General features: G+C 39.9%; 1 protein-coding gene across 11 annotated transcripts in view; it reads left to right on the forward strand.

Moving 5' to 3' along the window:
- INPP4B (inositol polyphosphate-4-phosphatase type II B) overlaps positions 1-12,238 on the forward strand; it is a 743,160-nt gene that overhangs the window by 260,410 nt on the left and 470,512 nt on the right. For 2 of the 11 annotated variants that reach the window (XM_021100672.1, XM_021100669.1), the window contains one exon: positions 11,683-11,825. The exons of the other annotated variants lie outside the window; for them this stretch is intronic. The gene's annotated coding sequence lies outside the window, so the exon portion shown is untranslated. The remainder of the gene's footprint in view (positions 1-11,682; positions 11,826-12,238) is intronic. 11 annotated transcript variants of the gene reach the window in all.

Consider the following 12,238-nt stretch of genomic DNA (forward strand, 5'->3'; position numbering starts at 1 on the left):
TGGTGTAGGTTGCAGACGCGGCTCAGATCCCGCGTTGCTGTGGCTCTGGCATAGGCCGGTGGCTACAGCTCCGATTCAACCCCTGGCCTGGGAGCCTCCATGTGCCGCGGGAGCAGCCCAAGAAATAGCAACAACAACAACAACAACAAAAGACAAAAGACAAAAAAAAAAAAAAAAAAAAAAACTTATTATAGGCACATGTGCAGGGTATAAGTTATTTTAATATTAAAGAAAATGACTGTGTATGTTCTAGAGAAGGTTGAAACCCGCATGGATGTGCTTTGACTCCAAGATTGTCTGGAAATATGTTCTTGGCTAATAAATGGATATAAGTTCAAGGGACCATGTAAAGTAGAAAGCAAAGTGCTCTTTGCTTTCAAGTGGAAGATTGAAATGCTACTGGTCATGAAATCCAGGGGTGCCAAAAATGGAAATTTGTTTTTCTTTACTCTCTATTTCAAGTCTCTGTTCTGCCTCATGGCAGCAAATATGATCATTGCCAGTTCCACATAACCTCTGCTTTAGTTTGAACTCAATCAGTTCTGAATCGTTGCCCCTTTCCTCCCCCCGACTCTAGGCAGCATTTATTTCCTAGAGGGCTTATATCACATTCTGGGACAGAAGAGGGGGCATGGGGACCAATTCCTCATTTAGCCTCTGTACTGACCGTGTGCAAAATTATCTAGCTCTCTGTCGTAAACTTCATTATGGCATCTCCTGATATTTTGCTGCCCAATGAGGACCATATGACCGATGTCCACCGGAAAGCATCCGATGTCACTTTCTGTCCCAATATAGTTGTCCTGGTCCCAAAACCTTATTAGTGCCCTCCCTCCATCACCCTCTCTCTCTCCCTTCCTCCCTCCCTCTTCCCTTTCTCACTCCTAAGATCTACATAATACTTCTTGGAGCACAGAAATATCTGCCTGTGATTCTACAGCATCTTCTGCTGTGGGAAGCTTGTGGGTAGAGGCACCACCAGATGACTTTGTTCCTGATATTCCTCAGAAGTTCCTCCACCCAAGGAAGCATATGTCAGTAAAGTGTAGGGATCTTCATGCCCCAATACCCCCAAGGATTTCAGATAGTATGCTGGGCACAGGTCTCCTCTATATTCAGTTTCCCCACCTATCAGGAGCAAAAGATTAGACAGGGTCAAGAGTTTTTCTCCCTGAAACCTTTTGTTGCTTGTTTTTCCAAATCTTTGTGGGTTTTTGTTTATTTGTTTGTTTTATTCTCAGGTCAGTAATTTTCTATGAACATAGATAGATTCAAACATTTTACAGCTTTTTGTCATAGCAACTCCTCCCTAGGCAAGAGAAGAGAAGTCACTCTATTAAGTGTATCATAATCCCTATTTTTTTTCATGCTTAATCCTTTTCCTTGATCACAAATTCTAATTTTTCAGCATTCCTCTAAAATTTTCTTCACTGATGCAAACTAACTACTTGAGATGTAGTTGGAGAAAATTAAATGAGATGAACAGCCCATGAATTGGGGAGTGCACATATATTAATATAGCCTAATACTGCATTGATGTCACCAGCTGCCTCAAATATTGGCTCATTACAATTTTGGAGAACTAACACCTGTAAATTTTTCCCATATAAATTGCTTCTTTGCTCATACATGTGCTATTGAATATTAGAACACAAACTGGATCAGAATATTAATTGTTAGGTTGCCCACCATGGTATCTTTTAAAATCTTTGGAAAATGTGACTTTTCCAAAGACATTGAATACCTTTTCTGTTTCATATAACTTGGTGCTACCTGTAAAGAAACTTATCCTCTATGTTTGTACTCAAGTTATTGATTACATAGGACCAGCTCAGGTGTTGCATGAATGCTAGAAACTCATTCCTTCACAAATCGTGTTCTAGTTCAAAAGATACTATTTATTGCTCTGAGCAGTAAGAATTTCATGATCATTTGCTTTATTGTAGAGTCACATAACATACTAGTATTTTTAAAACTCTGAGGCGTCTAGTAGTAAAAAAAATTTTTTTAATGATGAAAACGAGTATATTTTGACAAGGGAGAGTATTTACTTCAGCATATCCACTTATTCAATGATATCTTTTTCTCCCTAGTTTTTTTTTTAACTTTTTTGAATTCTTTTTGTGGTACACTGTTAGCAGGAATATAAACTGGTACAATCTCTCTAGTTTCTTAGCACCATCATTTTGATTAGTGTGGACATTGCCTATCTAATCAAGGCTAGAAGCACATACTCATGTGAATTAGGTCCTGAAATTAAAAGTTGTGCTTAAACAAGTTATGGTGAGGCTAATTGCTCTAGCAAATGACCTCCCAAATCTTTGTGTCTTAAAACAGTCAAAATTTATTGTTTGCGTCACTGCCTCCTGCAGTCGGCGGGCGGATGTGGATGGTGAGAACTCTGTTCCACCCACTCATTCAGGAAGATTGTTACCTTGGATCTGAAGTGCCTCCTTCCTCACCACATAGCCCTGAAGGTCATTGCAGAAGGAGACAGGAGTATGGGGAAGTCCTAACCACCTCAGCCCACCCATCATTCCATCTGACATCCTCTTGGCCAAAACCTGACACAAGGCTAAGACCTAAACAAAAGACGAGACCCAGAGATGTTACCCTCATCTAAGCACTGCTTCCCATCAATGGCTCTACATTGGGAAAGGAGAGAACACATTCTGAATAGTCAGCTAGTCATTTCTGCTCAAATGGAGAGGAGTTTATTGTTATTTTTATAACACAACTCTGACCAGGAAGAGAATTCTACTTAGAAGAAAAATTTGGATAAGCTATTTGAGGCAAAGAGTAAGATGTCAAGCACATACCAAAAACAAAAACAAAAAATCCAAAAACAAAAAACACCCCCAGAATTCTAAAGAGGTCCTTTTGTTTGGCTGATTGTGGAGATGAATTTGCTTAATTTGGGGTAGAAGCTGGGACAGCTGAATTATTCCGACTGATAAGAGAAGAGGGAGACTGACATTCCAAGAAGACCTTTAGGTGTTAGAGGAATAAGGAGGCCTGATAAGTACTGAAGGTGGGCGAGTTCCCTGTGGGGCAGCAGGTTAATGATCCGCATCGGGTGTTGTCCCTGAAGAGGCTAGGGTTCTGCTGTGGGCCAGGAAGCCTTTGCGAATTGGAGAAGTCTTGGGCTAGGAGAGTGGGGTGGGGGTGGGAGTGGAGGAAATGAGGGAGGGATTGAGAGAGACTTTTAGAGAATTTGAAGCAATGTTTAGATGTGCATTTGACACAGAATAAAAATAGAGATGATACAGGACAAAAGCTACGGAATAGAGGCATCAGCATCAGTGTTACACTCTGTAAACATAATTTCAGTGTTATCAAAAATGCGTATTACATGGTACCCATGATTCTTCCTCTCTAATGCCACTTTATCATTAGGGTTCAGTGCAAGAAACAGAAACAGATCTAGTTACTTCAGGCAAAATGGATTTGCTACAGGAATTAAGTGCTTACAACATCTTTAACGGCTGGAGGAGTTGACGTCAGGAAGCCACCCTGAGACATCTGGCATCAAAGCATTTCTACCACCCCAGGCTCCAGAGGAGGAGCTGCTGCTTCCAGAACCACAATGCTGCCCAAGTCACAGCCTCCCCACACCCACCAAGCAAGGGAAGAACTTGGAGTTGAGCGGCTGCTGACACCCACATGTGCTGGAGCCCATCTGCCCCTCACTTTGTCACCATCTCCCTTGCATTTTCCAAATCTCAGGATGAGACATCCCCTTGGCAGAAACTGAACTGTGTCCTGGGACATCAGAGCAAGAGAGCTGATAAAGTTTGGCCTTCCCTGTTCAGTAATTCTGACAAGAAGCAGAACATAGGGGCTGAAAGGGGATCCAGTATCCAGCACAGAGGTTTTATTTTCGTATCCAGTGCCTCTTTTTCTGGAATAGGTCGTTTCATTAAAAGTTTAGTAATTTTTTTTTTCCTTCTGTACATTATGTTAGTATTTCTAAAAGTTATCTACAAGGCACTAATTCATTTTATCACAAATACAAAGCCTTCTTCTCCCTGTCAATTCCGCCTCTTCCCAGGAACGCTTTAATCAAATATCCTCAGCAGAAGCGCAAAATCTAAAGCAGACTGAGAAGCGGAATGTTAGCACTGGAGCTGGGGAATGGTGTGGACGTTTACTCAGTATGGCTGTTCTCCTCACCAGGCTCTCACAGGCTACCTTACTCACTGGTCTCGCAAAATAATAGAGGTTTTGTTCTCACATCGGCAAGACACACGGTGAAAAGGACTAACTTAAGTGAAGGGGAAGGAGGCAGCAGTAATCTGTGTTATTTACTAGATTATTGATCAATTCTTCTGATTTCACTGGTCAGTTCAATCTGTGTAGCTGAGCTCAGCTACTGTGACTCCCATGGAGTCGATCAGCTCTTTGAATTCACCTCATTGATCCACTGGTTTACTTACTACAGATCAATCTTTAAAAGCAGAATTATTCCACCTGATAAAATTCTTCATTCGAATATACTTTGAATCATGTTCTGCTTCAGTAGAGAAAGTTGGGTTTTTTTATTGTCCTGTGGATATGCAAAATAAATATCATCTGGCTGTTTTATGGCTTCTCCAGACACTCAGGGGTGACAAGAATGGCAAACATTAGCAGGTGGATGAGCAGCCTTAAGTGGACCTTGTAGTCTCCACCAGGGATCATCCAGATTTGCTGGTTGGAGAATGAAGGTACAGTTCTGGTCCAGAGCTGTGACTTTAGTGCCAAGATACACAAATGAACATCTCCTCAGCATGCTAGTTGTGTGTATCAGTGTGCGTGTGTTGGGGGTGGGGAGGGGGGGCGCTTGTAACTTTTTTTTCAGGCACAAAAAGAGGCCTGAACAAGCTGAGATCAAGTTCATATAATTGCATATAATTTTTAACCTCAGGATGTCTCTCTCAAGCTCCTCCCCACACCTTTTAAGAGCCGAATCTCTTTTTGAGTTTATTGGTAAAGGAATATGTGGTTTGTCACTGTAAAGATTCTTCTGCAGAATCTAAGTTGGAGAAAGTCGTATGTCAATAGGGAAATTACTTTGTTAAAATAGTTCTGGGAAAGTATTTTAAACTTCCTTAACCTGCAACACGGGCCTGTGAACACATCTACTCCTCTTGAATATAGTTAGAATTTCAAAGTGGCTTGTTGACCAAGGTGCAACTTATATGCTTCTCAGTGTTTGTAACAAGAGAACTCTTTGAATTCTTTAACATTATATTTAGCATGAGTCATATTTTCTTAAAATGGCATATTCATTCAAGTTTTCCTTTCATGATGGCACAAAGGATCATGATACCTAGTGTTACAGATATTTAGGCAAAATGAATGATAAGTTTGCAGCTCAAGTATTTAGCTTCATGGTTGTAGAAATTGCTTTTTATGTATGCTATATATGTATATGATGTGTATATATATATTCACATAAACACAATCTTAATGAATTTACTAGATCTTAGAATATCAATATTTTTTTAAAAGCGTCTACCCTGTCAGAGTCTGCAAGAAATTATTTGTAATATATTACCATTTTAATAACCTCCAGATTGCTGGCTGCCCTTCCTGCCATGTGGATTTAACCAATTTAGCAGTCAGGTTGAGCATGTTGGTGTTTAAAAATCATGCTCACTTATGTAAAGATTTAGGAGAATGGTGAAGGATCAAAAGCAAGGTGTGCTTTTTGGTGCCTGTCCTATAAAGGTCATTCATGATGATTGTTTCCTGGAATCCTCAAGCTTAGTTCAGGTTTTTGTTTCTTTGTTTTGTTTTGTTTTTATAACAAAAGTTTTCAAGAAACGTAATACATTTTCTTGAAATAAGAATTTATACATTTTGAACTCTAGCTGACTTTGGTTTTCCTCTGCATTCCATTTGCAACTAAGATTTGAACAATTCTAGGTAAATTTTGGAATAGTATTAAATATTTCTAGGGTACATGTGGTAAAGTATTTTTCATCTTTCCTCTCTCTGTCTCTGTGTGTGTATGTAACCTCTTCTCTCTGAACACTGGTTTACCTCTGTTTTGTTCATTAGGCGACATCTTAGACATATGTCCTCAGCCTTCCCTGAGGTGTATTCTTTGGGTTTCCCTTTAAGGATCTTTCCCACACATGTTCACGCCTACGTCGTATTTTTCCCATTCTCCAGTCGCACCTCGAGAAATCTATGTCTACCCATCACCCGGGACTCGGCAGCTGTCAATGTGAATGGGCTTACTTTGAAAGTTTTCCTTTGCTCTCTATAGATCAATTTATTGTCCTGTTAAGTATGATTACCAAATCATCCCCTATTTCCTATAACCTATACCCGGTAAACTCTTTGAAAATTATTTGGAATTGGCTGGAATGGTGTTGGATGGAGGGTGGGAAGCAGAAGAGGAAAGTCACATTAAAAGAAGGTCAGATTTTGACAGCCACACTCATCCAAGGTCAGCCCTGTTCAAACCCCAGGTGGAGGTATGCTGGGATCTGACCACATATACCAAAGTCCTAGATGACTGCAGCAGATGTGAGAGATGTATTTCATTTCCTTTCTCTCTGGAGTTCAGCACTACCAAGTTCAAGGAGCAACAGAGGGAATTATCATGGAGTATTTTTAAAGATTGGTTTCAGTGTTGAGGAAGTGGCTCATGACTTGACCTGAAGTCTTATACTCAAGCAGTATTTCTGATTTCAATAAAAACATATCTGTGCATAGATAATGATGGTTGTTGATGTTTACACATGATTGTGTTCATCAAGCTAAAATAATCTTCCAAAAAAATCACTTAAAAATGTATATTCTAGATTATGAATTTTTTCAAATACTTCTAAACTGATCTGTAAAATTTATCTTGTAGATGTTAATTATTGACTGGTATGATTCATAAGAGTGCACACTATAAACATCAGTTTCAATTCTAAAAATTACATTTAGGTACCATGATTTGGTTGGCTTTTATTTTGTCTTTTGCCTTTCCTAGGGCCGCTCCCGCGGCATATGAAGGTTCCCAGGCTAGGGGTCGAATCAGAGCTGTAGACGCCGGCCTACACCTCAGCCACAGCAATGCGGGATCCGAGCCACATCTGCGAACTACACCACAGCTCATGGCAACGTCGGTCCCCAACCCACTGAGCAAGGCCAGGGATCATGGTTCCTAGTCGGATTGGTAGACCACTGAGCCATGATGGGAACTCCCATGATTTGGTTTTTAATCAGTAGAAGATTTGAGGGAGGATGCCAGGTTTTTTGTTTTGTTTAGTTTTGTTTTTGGTAAAACATCAAATGTGGCCAGACCTTATATTGGGTACTTGGGCCAACACAAAAAACACATTAGGTAAAACAAAACAAAACAAACAAACAAACAACTGTAGCTCATTTCAAATGCATGCGACAAAAGTATTCTCGGCCATCTGCTTTTTAGGGCAGCAACACAGTTTTAAGATCATAATGATAGGAGCACCAGTGAGATAAAAAGTTAACCTTTAGAAATTTCATAAAATAGCAGTTAAATGTCAAACTACAAAAAAAATAGAGTTTTAAAAAATATTTTCACTAAGTAATTTTATATTATTTAATAATTTACATTAAGTTCTTTTTTTTAGGGTTGTACCCATGGCATATAGAGGTTCCCAGGCTGGGGGAACCTACACCACAGCCACAGCAATGCTGAATCCTTAACCCACTGAACGACGCCAGCAATCGAACCCGTGTCCTCATGGATACTAGTCAGATTTGTTTCTGCTGAGCCAAGACAGGAACTCCTAAATTACATTAAATTCTGTTTTTATCCTCAACACTGTGTTAACTTTGGGAATAAAGAGATTCTTACAGTCTAGCAGGATAGGCAGGCATGTAAACAGTTATCAAAAAAATGTATTTTAGGAGTTCCTGCTGTGGCACAGTGGATTAAGAATCTGACTGCAGCGGCTCAGGTCACTGCAGAGGCTTGAGTTTGACCCCCATCCCAGTACAGTGAGTTAAAGGATCCCGCATTACTGCAACTGCAACATAGGTCACAGCTATGGCTCAGATTTACCCTCTAGCCTGGGAACTACCATATGCCACAGGCATGGCCATAAATTAAAAAAAAAAAAAAGAATATATATAATCATTGATTAATTACATTTTATTGTAGTGGATTTATAATGTGTTAATTTCCTGCTCTACAGCAAAGTGATTCAGATATATATATATCTATATAGATATATATAGATATATATATATATACACACACACACATATCTATCTATCTACTTATATCTCTATATATCTGTTTTATATCTTTTCCATTATGTTTTACCTCAGGATGTTGAATATAGTTACCTGTTCTATACAGTAGGACCTTACTGCTTATCTACCCTATATATACTAGTTTGCATCCACTAATTCCAAACCCCCTTCCTTCATTAATTTATCTATACTTAATTCTTCTTGGCAGTGATCAGGGTGGGCTCTCAGAAGGAAGTGAACTGCATCTTCAAGTAGGTATAGAGATTTTCTGGCCAAATCAAGCAACTCTAAGAAAAGGAGAATATTTGGAAAATTATAGATGAGAAAGAACATGAGGCATCTGGGAAACTGCACACTTATCAGATGAAATGCAGACTTTTGCAGATGGTATTGGCGATCTCCAAGGCCTTGTTATGTTCTGTGTATCTACTTCCATGACTAGATCTTGTCCTATAACCAGTGGATCGGTGCTACCACAGGTTTCATTTCCTCATTCAGGTGACTTGACTTGCTTCGCTGCTGTTTTTGCTTTGTCTCTCTTCATAATGTTTTCTAAAATCAGGTGGTCTCATGAATCATAACACACATACAAATGAGGAGAAACCTATTGAACAGTGACTCCCAAAAATGTGACTTGGAGTGTGTTTAAAGTTCCCAGAAAGGGATAAGTCACATGGATAGGAACAGAGTTTGCAACGTGAGCAGGTAATGCATTTGAGAGACGAGGAAGGTGAAATTAGAGATTATTTCAGTGATTTTCCCACTTGACCTGGCAGATCCTTACCAGAAGCAGGAGAGAAAATTGATGTCATCTCCCCCAGCCTTGCTTATTATGCCTGCTTAGGGTCAGTTCATTCATAATAAAGGCGTGGGGTCATTAAGGAAGTTCCCAGCTGTCTAGATGCTGAGAGAGCCTCTTCCCATCACACATGGCCTTTCCTAGATCCCTCATGTTCTAAAAGAAGCTCTTTAGGGAAGAGGCAACTTCTAGAAATGCTGGGGCGCACTACTCTACGTGCAGCTGCCACTTCTTTTGGTTTGAAAAAATAACAGTTTTTCTACTTAGAGGGAAATCAAATCCAAAATTGTAGAAAGGCAGAAAATGATGATGATAGATTCTTTTGTTCATTTTCAGGTGGTTAATTATCAGTTGAATTAATTGTCATTTATCTTTTCCGTGCTTAGAAATTGTTCAGTTCCAATTTTTAGGAGTTAAATCAGAAATGCTTTCTGAAGTGGAAAATGGAGAAAAGGAGGGCAGTTAATTCCCGAGGCCCACACAGCAAAGAGAGTGAGCAAATCAGCTAGCATTGTTTAGAGCAATATTAAATTTAAGACTTTGTGAGATTTCATGAACCGAAGTTTGAATGCTTATTTTAATTCTTCTACGGATAATTGGAAATTTAGTTCTATACTATTAATCTGCCAATAATTTTACTTGCCCTTGAAAAGTAGGGCACTGATCCTATAACTGTATAGACATGAGACCTCTTGGTTCTGATGAATCCTTGCTCTTTGGGGAAGGGTGGGGTCAGAGAAGGGCTTAGGTAAACCTAGGAATCTTACTTTCAAGTTTAAAGTTGACACCTGTAGATGAGATTTCCATGGAAAAAGAGTTATGGAGTGGAAAAAAAGGAGATGATTGAGAATTGAACTTAGCTTTTCCCATTATGGCTCAGCAGGTTAAGAACCTGATATAGTGCCTGTGAGGATGCTGGTTAGATCCCTGGCCTCACTCAGTGGGTTAAGGATCCATAGTTGCCGCAAGCTGTGGTGTAGGTGGCAGATGTGGCTTGCATCTCGCCTTGCTGTGGGTATGGTGTAGACTGGCAGCTGCAGCTCTGATTCAACTCCTGGCCCAGGAAGTTCTATATGCTGCATGTGCAACCCTAAAAAAGAAAAAGGAAAAAAGGGGGAAAAAAAAGAGAGAGAGAGAGAATTGAACTTGGGACATGCCCATACACAAATAATGTATTGATTTTTAGCAATATTATTATTACTGTCTTTTTAGGGCTGCACCCACAGCATGTGGAGGTTCCCAGGATAGGAGTCAAATCAGAGCTGTAGCTGCTGATCTATGACACAGCAACACCAGATCTGAGCCTTGTGTGTGACCTACACCACAGCTCACAGCAACGCTGGATCCTTAACCCACTGAGCGAAGCCAGGGATTGAACCTATGTCCTCATGGATACTAGTCAGCTTGGTTTCCACTGAGCCACGATGGAACTCCCAACAATATTATTATTATAACAACAGTTGTGATTTATGGAGCCACTGCTATGTGCTGGGCTTTTCGTGTGGATTAGCTCATTTAATCCTCACAACTCTTGAGGTGAGTGATGTGATTAGCCCTGTGTTACAGGTGAGGGAATTGTTATAGATAGTTCAGTTTCTTGTCTTGCGTTTTTTCTTCAGGAATCGAGGATAGCAGCCATGGCAAAGCAGACTGCTCACTTTTGTTACACTGCCATACAGCTGGCTCACATTTATGTCCAGCTTCTCCTTAAAAGAGTCTAGAGATCTGTGTGGGTAAGGAGATAGGTAGTGGGTAGGTTGCCTGAAACTCAGGAAGTCCCTGCTTGGAATTTCATTTTTGCTTAAATGGCATGAAAATTGTTGACATTTATCTGGAAGCAAGAGAAACAGATTTACCCTGCTCTGGATATGTGGGTGGACTAAACTCTCCCTCAGCTTTCCTCTGTTCCTGAGTTATTACTTAACTCAAGGGACATCATTAGACAGCAGATGAAAGGTGTGATTCTAGGTACTCGGGGACTTTTGTTGAATCATCAACTGACTCATAATGGTTTCAGTGTTTGGCATTGCTAAGCAAATTATGTGTAAATATAGTCATTTGTACCCTCTCTCAAGACTATATGTACTTCTTGTGATAATGCATGGAAATAGATGTTCTTCAGATATTTTAATGTGAATGTAAGACTGGAAAATAGTACAGAATGAACTCTGACTTCCTCAGGGGATGCATTTGGAGAACAAATGGTATTGTTTTCAGTAACAAGTAAATTGGGCTGTACCTGTGAAAAAGAGTACAGCAAATGCTGTACTTATTCTTAAATAATTCCATAAATGCATACAGTTTTCCTCTCTCAGGTTAAAAAGTTTAAAAGGAAATTTAAGAGAGCTGCAGAGTAAGGAAGTTTAATGAATTGAAATCTGATGACATTCTACAATCCCTGCATCTTTGTGTCTGTTTTATTCTGTGATGCCCATATAAATAAATGGATATATAAATAATATGTATCATATTATAAAATTTGAAGTGATTTTTGATGACTTGAGTTTACAAACGTGTGTCACTCATGATGGGCTTGGTTATGCTAGAGAAATGAACAACTTCAACTTGTAAAGGCTTAAATGAACAAGGGCATAATTCTCACTCAAGATGCATATCCACAGTGGGTTGGATGGGGCTCTAATCCATGTCTTTCCAATTAGAGGCCCAAGATGAAGGCATTTCTACCATCTACAGCAATGCCAGTGCAGCAGCTGTGGAAAAGGATTGTTGCAAATTGTGCACCTGCTGTTAGAGCTTCTAAACCAACGAGACACCCATAACTTCTGACATTTCATTGACCAAAGTAAGTTCATGTCATGCCATTCTAATAAATGCAGTCCTCCCATGTGTACAGAAAGGAGGGGAAATGAAAATATTTGATGACTGGCACTGATGATGACCACACTATCTTTGGTTCTACCTGCAGATTCAAAGAGGCAAATCAAATGTAAGACATTCATGAGTTGTCTTCAGAGCTTAAAAAGGATCATGTTCCTGCCATTTCGTTCTTTCTTTCTTTTTTTTTTTTTTTTTAGGGCAGCAACCGTGGCATATGGAGGTTCCCAGGCTAGGAGTTGAGTCGGAGCTATCGCTGCCAGACTACACCACAGCTACCACAACACCAGATCTGAACTGCATCTTCGGCCTACGCCACAGCGCACAGCAACGCCGGATCCCCAACCCACTAAGTGAGTCCAGGGATCAAACCTGCATCCT

Source organism: Sus scrofa, chromosome 8 (assembly GCF_000003025.6).
Source record: "Sus scrofa isolate TJ Tabasco breed Duroc chromosome 8, Sscrofa11.1, whole genome shotgun sequence".
In the NCBI taxonomy this organism is placed as follows: Eukaryota; Metazoa; Chordata; class Mammalia; order Artiodactyla; family Suidae; genus Sus; species Sus scrofa.